Raw genomic sequence first — 14,300 nt, 5'->3', positions numbered from 1 at the left:
TTTTTTTGTCCTTTAAAAACAGTAAGAAGTGTTTTGCAGACTTTGGTGTCTCTGAGAAAACTGCTCCTGATTTATCTCCGGCGGAGTCGAGTTACAAAGCGACTTTTCTTGGAAAATGTTAATTGATTTCTAATCAATGTAACCGAGCTGCGCGGGTAAAAGACAAACACAACAAAGCTTGGATTTCCACTAATTCTAGGAGTCTGAAAAATGAGGAGTGGCAGCAGAGAGAGAGAGAGGAGACTTTAAAAAAAGAAAAAAAAGAGCTGGAGTCGGTCTGATTGCTCCCCGGGGAGACATTTCCACCCGAGTGTCCCACAAATGACATGTTTGCTGTAACGTAATACGCTTTCTTTAAGAGGTGACGCTTTAGTGGGAGACACATTCTTCCCCAAAAATGAAGGCTCTGCAGTCAAACACTAAAAAAAAGAAAACGTGTTTTCTTTTGTCAGACGACCAGTGAGAGATCATACCTGCTCAGGTGGCTGATTAAGAGTTTGATTTATTACGACCCAGAGTCTCTGGAATAAAGACGTCACTTCATATTATATTCATCTGTAAGAATGTGAACAAATTACATCATTTTAATTCTATCTGATTTGAACAATTTATCTAATTTGCCCCCATTAGAATCAGTACAATAACATGTAATAAATGGTTAATAACCTTCATAATGTGGTTATAAGCGGTGTTTATTGTAGTAAAAACTAGAGGACAGATAACGTCACATGATACTGTTCATTAATGACGTAAAACTACATCGCGGTGCTCTACGAGCCTCGACTCAAACGTTTACACAACGCCGGCGCTTTGAGCATTTTTTTTTTTGGTTCCAAGAGATTCTTTGCGGCCAAATTTATTGGACTATGAATTCGAACATCTGTGTTGCACACAAGCAAATAAACGGGCAATTTGTACCAATGAGATCTGTTTTGGTTTAAATTACACCATCAAATAAACAGAGAAAAGAAAGATATTTTCCACTGCTGCAGCCTGTGGTGCCGTTTGTTTTCCGAAGCATTTTTCTCACGCAGAAATATATAAACTTTCCTTTCCGTGGACGCCTGAATGCAGCACCTATACAGCTGCATTCAGGCGTTTGATAAAAAGATACAGCGTTTTGTGTTTTAACCCATTTTGGCCCCTGATGTGGCTGCAAAAAAGACAACAATTAAAAAAACATAATGCCAAAAAGGCAGCAGAGGAGTTTGCTTTCTTCCGAATGTTTAAATTTCACGGACCTCCGAATGGACAAACATCTGACCGTTGGATAAGATCTCGTATCATCCGTTTGTTGTTGTCTGTTGCCGTTTCATTTATTGTTGGGACAGTGGCGGTCTGTCCTTCTTGAACTCAGCAGCAACTTTTTTTCCCCCGTGACACGACGCCGTGGAAGCTCACGTCTGAATTTCTTGAATTGATTTGGAAACTTTTAACAAATATGGATCCGAGAGCAGGAACCAGAATATCTTTAAAAATAAAAAAAGGGGCCTTTCAATCACCAAAATGCACCAAGAAGAATGTTATATTTATCAGAAACTTTAACTTGCATATGATTTATTGCACATACAGGACAACAAGCACCCAAAAAAGCATGGTAACCACGTTAATAATGACTATTATGAGCATCATCTGGTTATCCAAAAATAAGGCGTAATGCGATAAGTATTAAACTAGCGCTGAAACAAATCATTATTTTTATTGTTTATTGATCGTTTGAGGGTATAAAACATCCGTCACAATCCTGAGATGTACCACTTCATTTTAAAAAAGGGGGGGAGGGGGGGGGGTTCCCCCAAGCTTCTTTTCTGGGGATCCAATTTTTCAAAATGACAAATCACGTCGAGTGAAGTTGTGTGTAAACGAACATTTCCGCATCACCTTATATTATCTCGAACCGCTAAACCGTCCATTAGAGAAATCACAACTTTGTTAACGAGCTTAACAGGTTTTTCCTCTTCAGTAAAACAAACAGATCAATTATCAGAACAATAAAAGCATTAAGGCTTTTTTGTTTATCTTGTCGCATTTCAAATATGCTGCAGATAAACGCTGGTTCTTTCTTTTGGGGGGGGGGGGGGGGGATTTAGATTGATAGATAGTCAATTTGGCACGGGACGGTGCACCGTCACCAAAGGTCCAGTGATCAAAGGAGTCATGGAGGTCAGCAGGACAGTTCACAGTCTTCACGCCCCGAAACCGGCCCTCCTCCTCCAGAAGCTGCATATTTCTCCATCTCATCCCCCCCCCCCGCTGTGTGAACTCTGGAGGTCTGGCTCGGCGGCTGCAGACGAACCACTTTGTTTTAAAAGGTTTAAATAAAGCATCAATGAACAGTTTAGAAGAAAACATTTAATATCTAATAATGTAGTTTAATCACCTACAGGTAGTCGCCAATAAGGAGAGGCAGTATAAATAATAATAATATATAATAATAAAAAAACAGGTGTAACCATATTTTATTGATCATATGTCTTCATAGGAGAAGTTATAATTTGCTGACATTAACTATGTTTTTTTAGGTTGAGGCAACTCAATGTCTTAGGTTGAATAAAAAAAGAACATCGTGGTTTGGCTTTAAAATTACCACGAAACTAAAACAAACAGGCACCAAAAAATGGTCAGTTTTAGGCACATTTTTCCCAACCAGTTCCATCTAGTGGTTCGTGGAGGTACTGTCAAATGTTTTTTTGTTTTTTTAAATACCAGTTACATTTGGATATGACGAGTTTTAACATGTAGCATCACAATTATAATTTTTTTCTATTACAGCAGACAATTTTTAACAATTGGGGCTTTTAACAATTAGAAGAAAGCACCTTTAAAAGTCCGTCGCCTGGGTGAAAGTCCTGTGTTTGACTTCCACAGACTCATTCTCAAGTTATTTCTGAGATGTCAGAAGCGAAAAAATATGATTGCATTGAAAATACATATCCCACAATGCAGTTCCATTGGTTAGAAACCTTCTATTAAAAGTAAAAGAGGGGTGTTATTCCACTTCTGATTAACAAGCAACCTTTTTTCCATTCTTTGGACATCAATGAAAACATGAATGAAGACGAGACGGGATTAAATCCTTCCTAAAGTATTGATGATGGACTCCAGTGAGTTTGGAGTTAAGTACACAGTCATTGACCTGGCAGAGGGAGGTTGTTCGGGAGCCGTTCGGGTGGTGGTGGTGGTGGTGGGGGGGGATCAAAGAGATTCTCGGCCAGCATGGGTGCCGTTTGACTGTGAAAACTCAACGTCGTGCCCCTGACTGGAAAGGGGATTCACTGTGAGATAGAGACAAAGAGGGGATCAGTGGCCGGCTGAGGGCAGCGAGGGAGGGGTGGTGGTGGTGGTGGAGGGGGTGGGGGTGAAAGCAAACAGCCTATACTGCCAGTGTGATATATGCTTAAGCCCACCGGGTGCAGAGCAGAGACACCCAGCTTAAGATCTTTAACTTGTCTCAGCTACTCGGGATGGTCGATCCCCGCCGACTCTGCGACTCGAGCCGCCGCTTTATTAAAGAAAAACAGAATATGGACGCCCCCCCCCCCCATTCTTTTATACACGCTTCACTGAATCTTTACCAGAAACGGTTAAATATGTAACTTTGGCCGATACCTCAAACAAAAAAAAGGGCATATTATTCAAATGCATGTGGAAGTTTCGGTGAGTGTATAATTTGCGGACTAGAATAACACGATAGGAGGACCGGACTGGGAAAATCCTCTGGATATGTGTAATTTAATATCGGAAAATCTGTATATTTCATATTATAGGGACTAGGGGAGGTGAATATTTCAGTATCTCACATTTTGTGTCCTCATCAAATCAGAGGAAGGTGTATATATTAACAATTATGACATGATCAATGCATTAAAATGCTGCATAGATATAATTGGTGGGCTTTTTATTTCTCAGTGTACACACAATAACGCTGCTAAACTGGTATTTTAGTGTGATTGAAACGTTAATAATCTTATTTAGTGGTAGAAATGCAATTTTCAGAAGCTGTGGATCAATACTTAACCTCAGAATAGAAACTTTTTTGAACGTTTTCATGGGAACATCTAATAAACTATGTCGTCTCACTGTATACCGATTGTTTTAGGCATCATAGCTGATAAATTGCTAATAAAAAGCTAAATTCCTCCAGAAATTCCCCTCACAATAAGCCGATTCAGTGCAAACTACCGTAGAAAATGATTTAAAACGGGACACTTTATTCAAATGTGTGTACGACAGTTTTGGCAAATGTGTAATTTGTGGGTTTGCATGGTATTTCATCTAAGCATATCAACTTTTTAAAGTTGTCATAATTGAGTAATTGCTCTGAATAAAACACTTTTTCAGGATAAAATACAGATTAAAAGGCTCAGTAAAGGATGGAGGTTTCTGTAAATGTGTAATTAATGGGCTACATATTTTTATATCGTGTCGAATGATATCTTATGGTTAAAAATTGGATGAAAATTTGGACTAAATTCCTGCAGAAATGTATCTTCACAATAGGGTTGGATGTCGTTTTAATGTTCTCCTCATCAGTCATGCAGTAAACTGGAGAAACCGGAGAGTTTTAAATCGACTGGAACTGGACGATGCGTCTTTATGACAAAACACGTGAATCATCTGTTTTCTACGTTTTCGGCGGATCGCTCTGACCCCGTCCTCCATCACTCCGTCTACCAACAGTCACTGCTTCCAATCCGCCGTCCCAGACAGCGAAGTATGAAAACAGTGGCTCGGAGACAAAGAGGCCTCCGCCCGACCCCGACTCACCGTTACACATTTCTACTTTTCCCCTCCTTTGCTACGTGCCATGCTGTAACAATTAATTAGGAGTCACTCAAGACAGTCAACTGAGAAGCTCCCTCTAAAGACAGAAGACCACCTCGGACCACCCAGATCCCTCCGAGAGCAGCGAAACCGAAATGTCAATCATCTTTTTTAGGATATACTTATATAGGATGTCCTAATAAAAGGAAAACCTCTGTGCTGCCTGATACCACTTTCCTTTTTTTTTTTACTAAAGTCTGCACTCGCTGCAAATGTAGTCCTTAAGATCTTTCAAAAATAGCTCTGAAATACAGTTTCATACGATCTTAAATGTGGGATTTAAACTATATTTGAGTTATTTCTGTGACGGACTCCTACATGTCCCAGAGTGACTTGTCAGAGATCATCACTCACTCTTAAGTATGGCTGCCAACAGGCATCAGCTTCAGGTGGGAATCTGGTGACCTTATTATATTTTATATTATGCAGCTTTATGTCAGCGTGCTGCATGGAAATGTGAGATTTTATTATTCATATTATAATACAGTATATAAGTATATCCACAAATCATTTTACTTCACTTTTCCTCCTCAGATTTCACAAGTTTCATTTTTAGTTATGGTTATTTGTCAGTTTTCGATTTACACAATCGTGTGTGATGATTACATTGTTTTTAGTCATTTTATTTTGCTTAAACGCCGTTCTCTGGTTCCAGTTGTGACCAACACGAATATTTAAATACATCTTGAAATCTTGTTGAGAAGGAGACACTGAAAACAACTAAAAGTTAAGTTTAGCTTTCACGACATTCACCCAGGCGATGCATTCGTGTCCCACTGGAAAAGTGACTTCTGTGGGGGTTTAATTGCAACCTAATCTAATTAGTTACTTACTTCATCTCACCATTGATTTGCTAAGGCCGCTTGATCTTTGTTTACCACCAACGTTGAAACAAAAGAACTCGTTTCATTGTAGCTACATTTCAAACATCTGTATTTGGTCCCATTTAAATGATCATTTTCCCTTAATGGATTCCTTAATTAGCTCCGTAAATTCTTAAAAGGTAAAATGCCTTTTAAACATAAACGGATGAAGAACTGAACCAGATGTTTGTGGGTCGCCGGTGGAGAAGCGGAGGTAAACCAGTACACGAGGCTCCGGGTGGGGGGGTTGGGAGGGTGAATGATGTGCCGACACTCGGAGGATCGGCGTCTCCGAAGGCTTAGGCAGCAGAAGAAGCACGCCGGGGTTAAGACTAAACAAAGCCCCGTCCGACCCCGGGGGGACTACAAAGACCACAAGCTGCTGCCCTCAATCCACCTCCAAATCCAGACCAGCACCACCCAGACCAGGCGGCAGGTAGGAAAACCCGCTGAAAGACTTCGATTCATCGGCATTTAAGGGTTAGCTTAAAATATTCATGACGATATTCGACACAAAAAAAAGAAAGATGGTCAACGAGAATAATTAAAGGGAATGGAACATAAAGAAAACACTAAATACATGTTTGTCAATCTAAAAGATCAAAACGGGCCGATTCCTTTCTTATAAGTGACATCATGACATTTACGATTGATTTATTTTACGATCATTTTTATCATTTGGTCTTTCATAACTAAATAAGCAAAGCTTTCTCAAGCGTCGGTAATCGGTCCCGTCCTACACGTTAACTACGTCGGTTGCTCTACCCATAATGCAATGGGTGGCTGCGTCACATACGAATATTAAATGAGCATCGGTGTTTGATGCCAAAGACTGGTCCATCCACCTCCTTATTCAGACCGTTTCCACTCTTTATACTACGTCACCTGACTCACGTCATAATTAGAACGGCCACAAGAGGTCGCCGTCTACCAACAAAACGTAAAAACGTAAATCTGCTCGCACAGATGTCCTTTAATAAGTCCGTTTTTATTGACTTTCGTACTGTTGGTCGTCACACTCGAATTTTAACTGTTTTCTAGATGATTATTATTTTTGTCGACATCGTCTTCAACTGAAGTGGAAATACATTTTTTAATCTCCGATTCATGATATAGTTACATAAGCAGATGTGAAAGGAAATATTCTTTACTTTTAAAGTTTGATCACATTTCACAAAAGAAGGTTATTTTTAACGTAAATATGTTTTTGTGTATCAAGTCACCGTTTTCATTGGTTCTCTGGTCAGATAACTTTGATTTTACTAAAAACTTGAGGCTGTTTGGCTCTTTGTGTTTACGCATATAACATTTGAGAACTTTTTGTTGTATCAAAATGTGTTTTTTTACGGCATTAAAATGACTCATATTTTCTACGCAGTATCAAAAAAATGTGGAGTGATACTCCAAAGTTATATATCTTTATAATTATTGTCCAGTGAGACAGAAAGGTTACTCAAATAATCAACAGCGTGACGAAATATGTGGAGATAAAAGAGGCTTTTTTTTGATCTACAACTCATGCAACACTGAACAAGGACGGGCCGATGTTATTACACTTTAACAAAAACTCCAAAAAAACAGAGCCTCAACTAAAGTCTATTTAAATGTCCTTTAAACAAGCTCAGACTTTTAGATCAAATCATCCCACATTTCTTGTGAAGACCGGTATTCCAAGGTCAAGCGTTTTTCCTCTCACAATATTTGTACAGTTCAGCCTGCTAGCGATTGTGTATATATCCTTACGTGTGTGTGTGTGTGTGTGTGTGTGTGTGTGTGTGTGTGAGACAGTTCAGCGCCGCGGCGCTAAAACAAACTACAACATGTGGAATCATCCCACGTAAGAACCGTGGCACCAGAAACTCATCCAGACAAGCCTTGAATGGCAGGCTCTGTGAGAATCTCCGTCTGCAGCGCCTGAATTCCTTCACTATTTGTGTGAGACGGCTTAATCACCGTAGAATTAAACTAATTACAAAACACGGAGAGTTAACGCCGGCAGAGCGGGGTGTACGTGCCAAGCTCAGGAGAAGAAAAAAAAAAAAACACACAACCCTGAGAGTCTGGACCTCGGCCTATCTCTCCCCCCCCCGACTTCCACAGAAAAAGCAAACGAGATTGAATAATTGATGGACACAAGTGTGATGTGTTTTACGTTACATCGCTGAGCCCACGTCATTCCACACAAGTGTGCAGGAGTCAGAAGAGGCAGAATTTCCGTTGCCATGGCGTCGGCCATTAAACACTTTGGATGTGTGTGGATTCAAGGGCAACGCCGTAATGAGCTGTGGCAGTAATGACACTGCAAGATGTGCTTCCCTTCTTTGCTGTACAGACCCAGGATTACTTGCAGTGTACTGTGTGTACTGTGTGTGTGTGTGTGTGTGTGTGTGTGTGTGTGTGTGTGTGTGTGTGTGTGTGTGTGTGTGTGTGTGTGTGTTAAGAACATTATGCAGCCCCCCCGGTTGAAAATGTACTTTTTTTTTTGCTATCTGTGGATAAAAAATTGCTTTTCAGAAGCCAAATCTAAAAAATCCCAAAGGATATTGTACAGCTGCAATTGCTCCCTAAGAGTTAAGCATAAATAAAGACCCTATAAGTAGTCAAATTAGTATAAAAGTATAAAATATAAATAATGACACTTAATAAGTAGATGTATGCATATAAAAAAACAACACTTTATGGTCCATTTGTGTATTTGCATAGTAGTCTGTAGTATTGAGGAAGCAGTATAAGACGCAGTATATATATATATATATATATATATATATATATATATATATATATATATATATATATATATATATATACACAGTATATATATATATATATATATATATAAATGTATTATTGCACAAATGTACCATACATTGCATATACATTAAAGGTGCATTGCACAGTAACGGGGTGGCATGGCTCCTCAGGGTGGCACTATTTAGCAGGAGGAGTAGATGTATAGTTGCTGCAGCACATGAATTATATCCCATTACCAGTGATTTGATAGTGCAGGAATGAACAACAGTGGAATGATAATAACTATTATATTGTCACAGCCATTGTGCCCCCCCCCCACCCCCCCGACTCCCACTTTGTTTGGTATGAGGGTGACTGGCCTTTGATTCTACGAGTCAGTAAATCAGTCTGCAGGCTACAATGAGACATCTCATTTGAGGTATTTGTGTATTTTGGGTTTATTGGTCCCAATATGCTCTCCCTATCCATCTCTGACCAACACAGCGTTTTTTTTACTAGAGCATACACTGTTGAGAGGTTTATAGAAGAGCACTTAAGTTCACAGACGGGTTTACTGCTGGCTCCGTGCGCTCGGTGTGAAATAACAAACAATTTCTCTTAAAAAAACGCTTTCGCTGCTCAGTAGAAAGGGATGGGGTTCTGGCTGGAAAAACCAGTGGAGACACAAGAGATTCATATCTGCAAACGTCATAAAACAACTTGGTTTTTCCTTCCCATTATACGTTGATTTGATAATTGCGGTGTCAAAAATGCAGCTGCAACAAACCACAGATTAAAGTGCTACCTGAGGCTGAGACTCTTTAAAAGAAAATTAGGTACAAAAGTGATTTCAACCGACACATGATTATAGTAGGAGCATATAAATTATGTGGATTGTAAACATGATGACACGCTGAACAGCTGTTTGCAGTTAGAAATTATCCTGCTTGTTTTTTGTTTTTTGTTTGTTTTAATCAGCCTTATCTCTAATTATGAGCGAAAACCAGAGATTATTGGTGGTGATTGAAAATCTGCAAGAAAAATTAACATCTATTGTAGTTACTTACAGTATTTGGATATTATGCCCCTAATTAGATGACCTGTTTCCAGACCTTTGATTCACTGCTCACAGCTCTGATTATCTTTATCATTTCAGGGATTCAAATGAGTCTGGTGCTCATTTGTGATCTCAAAATAATGAGCTCTCAATTATTTTGACTTAGTATCTCAAAATAGGGCCAAAGATCTCAAAATATTACCCAATATCTCAAAACAATGGCCTTGTACCTCAAAAATAATGATATAACTCAATATTTTGAGTTATATGACCCAGTTTGTCAAAAAGAATTACTTATTATCTCAAAACAACAGCCTAGTATGACTTATTTTTCTTAGTATCTCAAAATTTGACCTAATATCGCAAAATAATTACTTACCATCTCAAAACTATGACAAACCTCTCAATATTTTGACTAAGTATTTTAAAATATGACACAGTATGTCAAAATAATTATAGTTATAGCTCAAAAATAATGAGAAACTTTGTACCGAGCCAATCAGATCTTTTAAGGCAGGATTATGAACGGGGAGGAAAAACTGCCAAAAAAAAAATGTCAGGAAGCGTAGATGAGATGCGTCACGATAAACTTTATTATAAATCTAGCACAACAGCTACTGCAGCTTCAACATCCGACTGAAAAAAGATCAACACACCCACGTCTGCCAATATGCCGACGATATCCGACTAATTAAGAGGTTATTAGAAAGAAGGAAAAAGACACAGGACAGATGTGATTGTCTCACGTTTAGCAGAATCACTTGGAAGATGATATCATAATAAAACTCCTAAATATGTATAAATGGGGTTTGACAGCGTAATTGCAGGATTGTCCTACGTAATTAATACAACCCGCTAACTTCTCATAATTCTCAAAATCCCAATGTTCTTCAGATCAGTAACAGGACACCAGGCTAGTTATTCTAGTATTCCTCTGCTGTTTCTTAAGGGGGTTTATTAAAGTGATTTAGTCTAATCCAAATAATCACTGAAGGCGACGCCACGCTCCAAGAAAAGCACTCGGATGGTGCCGGCGCCAAATCACGCTATTTATCATTCCTCGGTAAACATGTCTCTGCATTACAAGCATTTTTTTTTAACCAACACCCTTATTTTTCTGGTTGCTTTACACACCTTCTGCAATTTAAATAAGACATTTTTTAGCATATCAGCACACGCACTTTTATGGTTTTAATGGGTTTAAAGAAAACAAAAAATCATCCGCTTGAGGGATAATGAGGGTTGATGAATCAGCAAATCACACAAAATCACACACCTGGGTGAACCAAACAGATCATGGAGACCACATTTTCAAGATCTTCGTTAAAAAACATGTCGCAGGATAAGTTTACGCTGCTCAGAAGAGCTGATGATAAAAGAGCGGGAAAGCTGAGAAGAGAAAGCACAGATCCTCTCTCTCTCGATATCCCCCCGAAAATAAAACGCTTCGTCTACTTCACGTTTTTTTCGTGCTGCTTTGTCTCAGGCTGCTTGGCTGACTGCAGGTCTGGTCTGCTGATTGCAGTGATAGACACGGAGGAATCTGGCGCTGGCTGCCAGAAACCACAGAAGAAGAAAAAAAAAAAGGAGAGGACCCTCGGCCTGTGTGCCGGTAAACACAACTAGTCCCTCCTTTGGTATGCGGAGCTTACGTTGGCCCTCCGGATAGAAGGAGCTGCAGAGGAGGAGGTGCCAGTCTATGTTCGGCAGAAATCAATTATTTTTAATGAAGGCAAAAACAAAATAATACACCAAGGGAAACAAATAGCTGGCATTATGCATAAAGCTTGAGCAACGAAGCACATGAGCTGTTATTACGATTACTGTTATGCAATCAGATCCACACCAGCACAGACAAGCAGCACAGGATTTAAATTTACTATTTTCACTCTAAGTCTTCTTGACTGCAGCGTATCTGCTTCTCGTAATTTATACATTACTTGCTGCTTCTCACAAAGTCTACATAAGTTCAGGAGCCGACTTCACGGGACACATGAGTATCATAATGTCAAGATAAGTGGGGTTTATAAGCCTAGTTCAAGTCCATAAAAATGACATTTAACGTCACTGTTTCAGTGTTTTTTCACTGAGACGGCTATGTTTAAATAAAACGTCTTCAAATGTTTTTCAAGAAGACGAACTTTCAGAAAATGATGTCAAACAGCAACACAAGTCCAGGTCCAACAATATGGATTGCCTGATAAATCTAGCAACTCACCTGCATCGCGAGAAAAATGGCGATGGGTAAAGACAGAGCATTTTGATTATTCTGGAAACAACAGGTTAGTTGGGACGTTAAGAGGATGTCGACAAACCACAGCTTCATTTAGCAGGGTTCCAACACCTTTTCAAAGTCAAATTCAAGCACTTTTCGAGCATTTCAAGGTGCATTTCCATGCTTTTTCAGCCCCTTCCAGCTGTGGTAAACTCCATATTTGTATCAATCCAATGGTCAGTATTCATTATTATGTCACTTGTTCATCACATTAAATGAGATGTTATTGTCCTCTAAACAACCAACATGATGTTTGGAGACAGCTTTTTACAGAAGGACCACACTATCATATATGTCATCACATAGAATACACATTTCAAGCACTTTAGTCTAAATCCAAGCACTTTTCAAACCAGACCAGAATGAAACCATTACAGGGCAGCTGGATATTCATGAAATAATATAGTTCCTTGTTCCTTGAGAAAAGGGGGGGGGGGGGGGGGGTATAAAGTAAAGAGCGCTATGACCTTCTTGCAGTTTCTCAAATGTTAATTTCACATCGATCATATCTAAATTACACCGCCTGAAGACAGCTCCCTCTTTCACACAGGAAACCCCTCATCTGAATAACCACTTTAAGCCGAGTACGGTTTGATGAATTATCATCCGCCGAGATCCGAATTACTGTCAGAAGTGTTCAGTGTTTGATTTACCGGAGAGAGAGAAATACCGCCGTGTTATACGGTTCCTTAACGCTGGAACACGGTGCCGCCGTTTGATTGACTGCATTGAAAAGTGAATTAGGTGAAACTGAAAGATTAATGTTCAGGCAGACATCCGAACATTACCTGCTGGTGTATAAACTGCAGATTTTATTACATTACATGTAGCTACAGATGGAGTGTTGCAGAGGTGGAATGTTTTGATGCCAAAAAAACAATGAAAGTTTCTAAAAACAATCTTTACGACGCAACAGTTCAGTCTTGCAGTTTACCTGCTGTTAAATGTTCTTTATATAACAGCCTCCGTGACTCATAAACACGCCGAGTCGTCAAAATGTGGCAGCTGAAGCTTGGTCATGCAATCAATCACTCAAATAACCTAAAAAAGTTATCTATATATATTTATTCATTCAATACTGCCGGATCAAACGCTCACGTTTCATAGTCGGATTGGAAAAATAACATTCGGAAACTTCTGTAATCAACATGCATGAAAGGGCATGTTGTAAGGTCACAGTGACCTTTGACCCCCAGCATCTTAATCAGTTCATCCTCGAGTCCAGGTGGATATTCGTGCCAAAACGTGAACCAATCACGTGAGAGCGTTTCCCGAGATATTACGATATAACCCGAGAAAAGAACGACTCTGGCCATAAAATGTGTTGCCTTCAGGTGCAGTGAAACTAGCTGGTTTAAAGCACACTCCTGACTTAACCGAGGGGTTTAATCCATCATATAAGAATAATTTACAACATTAATTAATTAAAGTGATGTACTCACGACACGAGTTGTGGGGTTTGGATGCGGGAACATGGGCCATTAGAGAGTCCTGACATCACAGGAAATACCTGGAGGGAAAACAGGAAAAAGGAATTCAAGCACTGATTTGGGTTCCTCCAGTTCTCCCCCCATGCATAAAACCTCCCACCAAAATATGGCTGATTTGCAAAGCAAAGAGTGCAGCAGGAGAAAACAATATAAAAGCCCATCCAGGGTCAAGGATTCCCTCGAGGACGCCAATATCTCTAATAGTAATCTATAAAAAATAAAAAAACACGTTGAAAAACTGGCTTCCAAGCGAGCCGTTACTTTGTTACCTCTGGCAGACGCCGAGGCACCTGGGAAATCTGAGCTGACATTTAAAGGGGGGGGGGGATAAAACCTATATCACTTTCTTAAGCTAATTAGCCGCTATATGACCAATCAAAAACAACCTCGCTCTGAAACACAGCCGCCGGCCAAGAAACATATTTGTCTTCCATTTGTGAAAAGACTGGCGAGCGGCGGAGACTCCGAATCCCGATCACCCGAGACATTCCAGCGCAGTAGATGGTGTTTTTAAAAAAAAATGGATTAAAGCGTCGCCGTGATTCCCCCAAAACAAACGGATGACCTCTTAAAAGCGGACATGGAGATCTATAAACGTGATACTCGGGTCCAAAAGATGCTGATGAGAGTCAGAAAAATATAAATGACCTGTTTGCCATTTATACTTTGTATTTTTACTTTTATTTTGAAGGCTTCTCTTGACAATTGCATGATTATATGATTGTCTTTATATATTATTATTTATTATACTTCATCCAATACACTGAGGTCTTTATTTAAGGGGACGTTTAAATATGCAAATGATGCATTATTTGCTCATTTGCATACATTTCCAGAACAGAAATCTGAACGTTGGATAACAGGCTTCCAATTCTGCATCTTTTTAAAGATGAATCATTTTCAGGAGCAACGACTTAACTTACCTTTTTTGAACTTCGTTTAATAATTTTAAATTTTTGTCAATTAATTGTCCGTTTGTTGCTACTTTAACTGCATATTAAACTGTAAAGCGCTCTTTAAATAAAATGTATTATTATTAGAAATAATAGCACTTATGTCCG

The sequence above is a fragment of the Eutrigla gurnardus genome, assembly GCF_963514095.1.
Source record: "Eutrigla gurnardus genome assembly, chromosome: 20".
Lineage (NCBI taxonomy): Eukaryota > Metazoa > Chordata > Actinopteri > Perciformes > Triglidae > Eutrigla > Eutrigla gurnardus.
This window is presented reverse-complemented; position numbering follows the sequence as displayed.